The sequence below is a fragment of the Oryctolagus cuniculus genome, chromosome 3 (genome assembly GCF_051225735.1).
Source record: "Oryctolagus cuniculus isolate XC-2025 breed Fujian yellow rabbit chromosome 3, ASM5122573v1, whole genome shotgun sequence".
Lineage (NCBI taxonomy): Eukaryota > Metazoa > Chordata > Mammalia > Lagomorpha > Leporidae > Oryctolagus > Oryctolagus cuniculus.
Window position 1 is genome coordinate 7678523 of NC_142869.1, and position 8411 is coordinate 7686933.

Genomic DNA, 8411 nt, shown 5'->3' on the forward strand with positions numbered 1-8411 from the left:
CCCACTTGGGAGACCAGGAAGAAGCTCCTGGCTCCTGGCTTCAGATTGGCTCAGCTCCAGCCATTGTGGTCATTTGTGGAGTGAACCAGCCTCTCTCTCTCTCTCTCTCTCTCTCTCTGTTTTTCTCTCTCTCTCTGCCTCTGCCTTTCAAATCAATAAATAAATCTTTAAAAAAAGAGAGAGAGAGAATTGCAAGGGCAGAGACAGGTATGTGGGCCGGTGGGACCTGCAGAGGGGGCTGGAACCCAGGGCTTACTGCTGTTTTCATGGGGGGGGGGGGGGATATGGGAAAACAATGACATTTAGCACAGATAAGTGGGCCAGCAGATGGACGATAGGCCAGCTTTACAGCAGGTCTGTTTAGGCAATTTCTCATCCTAGATCTGACTTCTCAACCTTCCCTGTTGCGAAAACGAAACCCACCCGGGCGGTGCGGTGTGTGAATGTGTGTGTGTGAGTGTGTGTGGATTCTTTCTGGAGGCTCTGCTTTCAGATAAGGGGAACCGGGGTGGCACGAGTCTTCAGGGTGATCTACCCCTTTGGCATGAAGGCACCTCTTTTTTTTTGACAGGCAGAGTTAGAGAGAGATCTTCCTTCTGTTGGTTCACCCCACAAATGGCGGCTCCGAAGCCAGGAGCCAGGTGCTTCCTGCTGGTCATCCTCCTCTGCCTTCCCAGGCCACAGCAGAGAGCAACCGGGACAGAATCCGGCGCCCCAACCGGGACTAGAACTCGGGGAGCCGGCGCCGCAGGCAGAGGATTAGCCTCGTGAGCCGCGGCGCTGGCCAATGAACGCACCTCTTTTCCCGCCCCAAGAAGGCCAGGCTGGGCTGGGTGGCCCGTGGGAGTCAAGGGTCTGGCCCAGCGTGTCTGCAGCAGGCCGGGGAGCTCAGCAAGCTGGGGCTGAGCAGAGGGCCGCTGCCTGGGCAAGGCATGGGCAGGCCCGGGGCGCAGGCGTGGGCAAGGCTGTCTGAGACCTCCAGTGTGTCCTCCCACACGGGGTTCAACTTCTGGGGCGACCGCTGGGCAGTGGGTTAAGCCGCAGTGTGGGACGCCACATGGGAGTTGCCGATTTGAGTCTCTGCTTCCAATCCAGCGTCCTGCTCTTGCTGTGTTCCTGGGAGGCTTGTGTTCCTGCACCCACGTGGGGCTCCTGGTTTGGGCCTGGCCCAGCGCGGGCTGGTGCAGCCATCTGAAGAATGAGCCAGTGGATGAAAGATTTCTCTCTCTCCCCTCCCCTGCTGCCTTTCAAACAAATAAATCTTAAAACAAAACAAAACTCAGCTTCTTTGGGCTTTGTTTCCTGCTTGATAAAAACCCTCGTTCTGCTGTCATGAGGTATAGTTAGATCATCTGAAACGTTTAATACAGTGCCGGGCGTTAATACAGTTCAATTCCCTAGGCGCTGGGGACCTGGTGGTGCGCAGCACCTGGGCAGTGGGCAGGACCTCCCCCTCCGCTCCCGCTCCTGGGGTTTGCATTCTGGAGACAGACCTGTCTGACAAGCGAAGTTTCACCCTTATCAGAATCTGTGGAACAGGAGGAAAACGAATCCCGGTGGAGGCGGGGAGGTGCCGGCTGGTCTGCAGGGCGGGGGAAGGGCACAGAGTAGAGTGGGCCGCATTGTTTCCACGCACGCACGCTCCCCACGGCACTTAATCAGTCCTTTTCATCTTTTTGTTTTTAATGCAGTGTATTTTTAAAATAAATTAACTTATTTTACTTATTTGAGAGGCACGGAGAGCTCCCATCTGCTGGTTCACTCCCCAAATGCCCACAACATCCAGGAGCCAGGAGCTCCATCAGGTCGCCCACGCGGGTGGCAGAGACCCAAGTACTTGGCCATCACCTGCTGCCTCCCAGGGCGCACACTAGCAGGAAGCTGGAGGCAGGAGCTGAGCTGGGAAGTGCACCGAGGCATGCGACGCAGGCGTCTCCACCGCCCGGCCAAACACCCACTTCCCAGTCCTTGTGTGAGTTTCCAGTAGACAGGCAGCCAGGACTGAGTCAGATCCCCCGTGCTCGGTAGCGGGCTCCGCGGGTGGCCACGGCGCAGCCGCAGTGGGCTGTGTGGGCTCCCGGCCCCAGGGTCGCCCAGGTGCGTTAGGGCGCTGGGTTTTTCTGGTTGGGTCTTTCTTCCGCTCCTCCGACCTGGCAGTCCCACACCTGCGTAGTCCACGTCTGGGAGGGGGCGTGGCCGACCGTGCGGCTGCAGGTGAGGCGCTCGCGTGCGCAGCCAGGACCAGAATAGGAGATCTAAATTTAACCCGCGTCTGGAGGCCTGGGTGTGGACAGCTCGGCCTCCCGCGACCGCGCCTCGCGCGCCCTCCCGGAGTGGAAACGCTGTCGCTCCTGGCTGGGAGCCGGTTTCCTCCCCAGGAAATAACGGCTCACCGCAGCCGCGGCGGGCCAGCCCCTGGACTTCCCCCTCCCTGGGAGCCGGCGCGCCCGGTATAAACACGCAGCGACCCGACCCTCCCGGCTCCGCCCGGCTCCCTGCGCCGCAGAACACGAGCGGGTCCTCCCCCACCCCACCCCAAGCCCTCTTCGCGCCTCTGCCCCATGAAGGAACAGAGTTCTGAGTGAATCGCCCGAGGATGCTTCTCTTCGATCAAAATATATTTGTTGGAGATTTATTTATTTGGGGGCTGGAGTTGTGGCACGGGGGCTAAGCTGCCGCCAGCATCCCACATGGGCGCCCCTTCCAGTCCCGGCTGTTCCACTTCGATCCAGCTCTGCTGATCCACCTGGGGAAGCAGCGGGGAGATGGACCGAGCCCTTGGGCTCCTGCACCCACGTGGGAGACCCGGATGGAGCTCCTGGCTCCTGGCTGCAGCCTGGCCCAGCCCCGGCCCTTGCGGCCATCTGGGGAGTGAACCAGAGGATGGAAGACCTCTCTCCCCCTCTCATTCTCTCGCTCTCTAGCTCTACCTTTCAAATAAATATATTTTTTTAAATTTTATTTGAAAGGCAAAGTGACACACACAAAGAGAACTCTCACCTGGTTCACTCCCCCAGCGGTCGCAACGGCCAGGTTTGGGCCTCTGCACCTGCGTGGGAGACCCGGGTGGAATTGGCTTGACCAAGCTCCAGCTGTGGCAGCCATCTGGGGAATGAGTCAGCAGATGGAACATCTCTCTCTCTCTCTCTCTCTCTCTCTCTCTCTCGCCCTCTCCTATGTATCTCTGCCTTTCAAATAGATAAATAAATCTTAAAAAAAAAATGTTGGTTTAGGATCCTGCGATCCGTGCCACGGTGCCTGGGTTCATTCCGTACACACTGGGGCTCCTGACTCCGTGTCTGCTGATGCGCACACTGTGAGGTAGCAGGTGACCCACGGCTCAGGTAGTTTCGTCCCTGACACCCACGTGGGAGACCTGGACGGAGCTCCTTGCTCTCGGCTTCTGCCTGGACACATCTGGCTGTCCTGGGCCTCTGGGGGAGTGAGTGAGTACATGGAAGGTTTCTCTCTGCCTCTCAACTTAAATTTTAAAAATTTATTATTTAAAAGCTTTGCTTATTTATTTGAAAGGCAGAGTTACAGAAAAAGGCAGACAGACAGACAGAGCGCTCTTCCATCCACTGGTTCACTCCTCAAATGGCCGCAACGCCCAGGCCTGGGTCAGGCAGAAGCCAGGAGCCTGGAGCTTCACCAGGGTATCCCACGTGGGTGACGGGGCTCGTGGATTTGGGCCATCTTGCTCTGCCTTCCCAAGTGCATTAGCAGGGAGCTGGATAGGAAGTGGAGCAGCCGGGACCTGAATTGGCATCCACGTGGGATGCTGGCATTGCAGGCGGCAGCTCAAGCCAGCATGCCACAACACCAGCCCAAATTTATTTTTTTTTAAAGAAAGAAGAAGGCCGGTGCCGTGGCTCACTAGGCTAATCCTCCGCCTGTGGCGCTGGCACCCCTGGTTCTAGTCCCGGTCAGGGCGCCGGATTCTGTCCCGGTTGCCCCTCTTCCAGGCCAGCTCTCTGCTGTGGCCCAGAAGGGCAGTGGAGGATGGCCCAAGTGCTTGGGCCCTGCACCCCATGGGAGACCAGGGAGACCAGAAGCACCTGGCTCCTGCCTTCGGATCAGTGCGGTGCACCGGCTGCAGCGCGCCGGCCGTGGCGGCCATTGGAGGGTGAACCAACGGCAAAGGAAGACCTTTCTCTCTGTCTCTCTCTCTCACTGCCACTCTGCTTGTCAGAAAGAAAGGAAGAAAGGAAGAAAGAAAAGATAAAAAGATTCTTGTGAGGATGGTGTGAGTGTTGGGCAGACACTGTCTCTTCAGCCAAGTCTGGCCGAGGCCCAGGTCAGCTCCCAGGGAGAGAACCCCTGGAAGCTTTCAGAGGGGTCGACCCCTGGGACAGTCCCACATTGGGACACGGAGGGCCGCACACACGTGGCCACGTGGAAGCTCCCAGCCTCAGCTGCCACCTCCCAGCAGCAGCGTGGGAGAACCCCACAGGCACAGCCCTGGATGCCAGGAGTGGGGGGGACACGCCCCGCACACTGGGTTGCCGGGCAACAGGCAGCAACACGGAGCGCCACACCCGGCTCGGACAACACCCTGGTGCTGTTGGGCACAGGCAGGATCCCAGGAAGTGGGCTGTTTTGTGCAGACTCTGCGCCTGCGAACGTGCCCCCAGGGGAAGCCCCATGTTAGCAGCGGTGGGTAACCGGGGAGCCCCCTCCCACAGCCCAGATGTGGCCTGGATTTGGACTGCGTCCAGACAAGTTTCCCCTACTCCTGCGGGGCCTCGGGAACGCGCACAGTCGTCCCAGACTCCTCGCCTCTATTGTTTCCTCTTGGAAAACCTGGGCTTTTCCGTGCAGTGGCCCGAGTCTATTTCTGTACCTGTCAAGCGTTAGCCAAGGATTGTTCTTTGGAAATCGTCTTTAGTGCGTTGCAAACAATGCCTCGCCTTTGTTTCCAAATTCAGCCCTGCAAACACAGTTAGAGGACCACTTTGCGCATTAACAGACAAATCACGAGCTTGGGTTGTTTTCAGTCTTTGGGCGTGGGGGAAAGGCAAACTTACTGGCTCTCAGGGATTTTTAAAATCCTAACTCCGTTATAGAAAAACAATAAGCACTACAACTTCAACATCTTTTTAAAATATCTTTTTTTAAGATTTATATGTTTGGGGGCTGGCACTGTGGTGCAGCAGGTAAAGCCACCGCCTGCAGTGCTGGCATCCCATAAGGGCACCGCTTCAAGTCCTGGCTGCTCCTCTTCCGACCCAGCTCTCTGCTATGGCCTGGGAAAGCAGTGGAGGATGGCCCAAGTCCTTGGGCCTCTGCACCCATGTGGGAGGCCTGGGGGGAAGCTCCTGGCTCCTGGCTCCTGGCTTCAAATCAGCCCAGCTTTGGCTGTTGCGGCCATTTGGGGAGTGAACCAGCAGGTGGAAGACCTTTCTCTCTCTCTCTGCCTCTGTCTCTGCCTCTCTGTAACTCTGTCTTTCAAATAAATAAACAAATCTTTAAAATTAAAAAAAATATTTATGTATTTGAGAGGCAGAGAGAGGAGAGAAAGATCTTCCATCTGTTGGTTCACCCCCAGAGGGCTGCAATGGTTGAGCCCCTGCTGAACGCAGGAGCCTGGAACTCCATCCGGTTCTCCCAAGTGGGTGGCAGGAGCCCAAGTACTTGGAGCATCACAGTTAGGAGTTGGACCGGAAGTGGAGCAGCTGGGACTTGGTCTGGTGCTGCAAGATGGGAGGCCAGCGTTGCAGGTGGCAGCTTAACCTGCTGTGTCACAAGGCCGGCCCCGCCTTTGACATCTGGACAGTGCAGCACGGGACCCTGGCTCGACCTCCTTTGTGAGGAGGCAGGTGGTGTACGCATGTCTGTGCTCTCAGTGGGGTCCTGGCTGAGGCCCCATCACAAAGGACAGACGACAAGACAGACCCCCGGCAGGCAGGCATTTCGCACTCGCAGGAGCCCTGTAGATGCAGCCCCAGGGGGGCCGGTGCTCCCTGGGCTTGGTGAAATAGGCTGGAGCAGACGTGCGCTGGGGGATGGCAGAGGGTTAGCGGCAAGGCCTGCCAGTCCAGATTCTTTTCTGGTTCCCTGCGGCTTCAGAGATAAGAATGCACCTTCGCTCCAGGCATGGGGAGGGCTCCTCTCACATGAGGGCCCATGACCTGCTGCAGGGGAGACAGAGTGTGGATTCTCACGAAGGCTCAGGGGCCAGGGCTTGGAGTAGTGTGTCCTGAACGCCATCATTGTCTTACAAACGCTTTATTAAGACTTCCTGAGATGGGGGCCAGCGCTGTGGCACAGCAGGTTAAGTCAAGGCCGGCCGTGTCCACATCCCTTCTCAGGGCACCAGTTCGAGTCCTGGCTTCTCTGACGCTGATCCAGCTCCCTGCTAATGCGCCTGGGCAAGCAGCGGAAGGCGGCCCAAGTGCTGGGGTCCCCGCACCCATGTCAGAGACTTGAATGGAGCTCCTGGCTCCTGGCTTCAGCCTGGCCCTGACCTGGCCATTATGGCTATTTGGGAAATGAACTAGTGGAAGGAAGACATCTCTCTCTCTCTCTCTCTCTCTCTCTCTCTCTCTCTGCCTTTCAAGTAAATAAATCTTTTTTTTTTTTAAACTCACAGATAAGATCTGAAACATTAAGGTTTGTGGGTCATTCGTAAAATTTTAAAAAATCGATTTGAAAGGCAGAGAAACAAAGAGACAGACAAGGTGCTCTATCTTCCACCCTTTTGGTTCCTCCCCCAAATGCCCACAACAGCCAGGGTTGGGTCAGGCCAAAGCCAGGAGCCCGGAAGTCAGTCCAGGTCTCCAGGGATTGTCAGGGACCCAGGTACTGTGAAGGAAGCTGGCATCGGCAGCAGGGCTGGGACCTGCAGCCGGGCACTTTGGATGTGGGATGTGGGTGTCTGAGAGGCATCTTAACCACTGCGCCCAGTGCCTGCCCCCACATCACGCCTGAGGGTTTGAAGCCCCTCACTGGCTTTCTTTTCAATTCTAGAATCAAGCAGCACGCTGGGAAGAGGATCCACAAGAGGCTGGTTTTATGGAAAGAAAGGGGCTGAAGGAAGCAGTGGCAAAGACCGGGCCCTGCAAAGCCGCTTGTCTGGTAAGGGCCGGGGCGGGGACTCAGAACAGGAAAACAACCGCCTGGTCAGCGTGGGGCTTCCTCAGGTCTCCCTCGTTCGCATGCGCCAAGGCGGGTGCCTCGGGGAAATCTGTCTGTTCTCTCCGGTCCTGGCTTCTCCAAGGATGGGACTCTAGCCTGAGTCGGACTGCACCGTGATGTTTAGCCTGGCCTGCTGGGGCCGTGCAGGAGGTTAGTACAAACACGACCCCTGCACTGTTTATTTCACCACCAGTGCCGAGATGCCCCGGCCAGGGACCGGTGGTGCAGGGCCTGCGGCTCCCTCAGGGCCCACTCCAGCCTCGCTCCTCCTGCAAAGCAGTGTTTGTTTCTTTAGCTGAAGGCTTGATACACCTGCCTTCCCCAGATGCACCTGTCACATCCGAGATCAGGTTAGATGCTAAGACCCGACCCTGTTTGTATATCCGATCAGGTACCACCCCTGGCCTCATAAAAAAAAAAAAAAAGGCAGAGAGTAGGGAGTGGTCTCCTCACCACGGAGCACGCTCGGGGGTACCGCTTGCATTTTGTCTTTCACAGGCAACCCTCTGGCCCACTCCTGATGGGCGTTTCTCTGCACGGGGTGGCCCACGCTCACGTGTGAATGTTTGTTTATTCCCTAACTGTCCAGTAAATCCTGGTCCTATGTGCACACACTGGTGGCTCCCGCTTAGCTAAATGTTTTTCTCTCTGTAGAAGACGAGACTCTGGACTGGAAATCAATAGGCTCGTTGACCAGAGCCGGCGTGCCAGTCTGAGTCCTGGCTGCTCTGCTCCCAGTGCAGCTCCCTGCTAATGCTCCTGGGAAGGCGGCAGATGCTGGGCCAAGTGCTTGCGTCCCTGACACCCCCGCAGGAGACCTGAATGGAGTCCCAGATCCTGGCTTCAGCCAGGTGCTACAATGTTACAAGGGTCTGGGCGAGTGAACAGTGGATTGGAAGATCTCTCTCTCTCTCTCTCTCTCTCTCTCTCTCTGGTAAGCAGATGAAAATAAATAAGTAAACTTTAAAAACCCCACAATTTTAACTACGAAACGTTCCAGGTCAGGAGAGGATTAGTTTCCTGTGGCTCCTGTGGCGGATGACCACACATGCAGTGACCCACAACGGCACAAGTTCGGTCCCCTACGGTTCTGAAGACCAGCAGCCCAAAAGCCAGGTGCTACCAGGGCCGGGCGCCGTCCCTGGCTTCTTCAGCTGCGTGGAGCCGTCTGCATTCCTTGGCTGTGGCCACTTCCTGCCTCAGCGAAACGCAGGACGCCCACTTCCACCTCTGGCCACTTCTCCTCTCTCGGTCTCGGATCTCCTGCCCTTCTC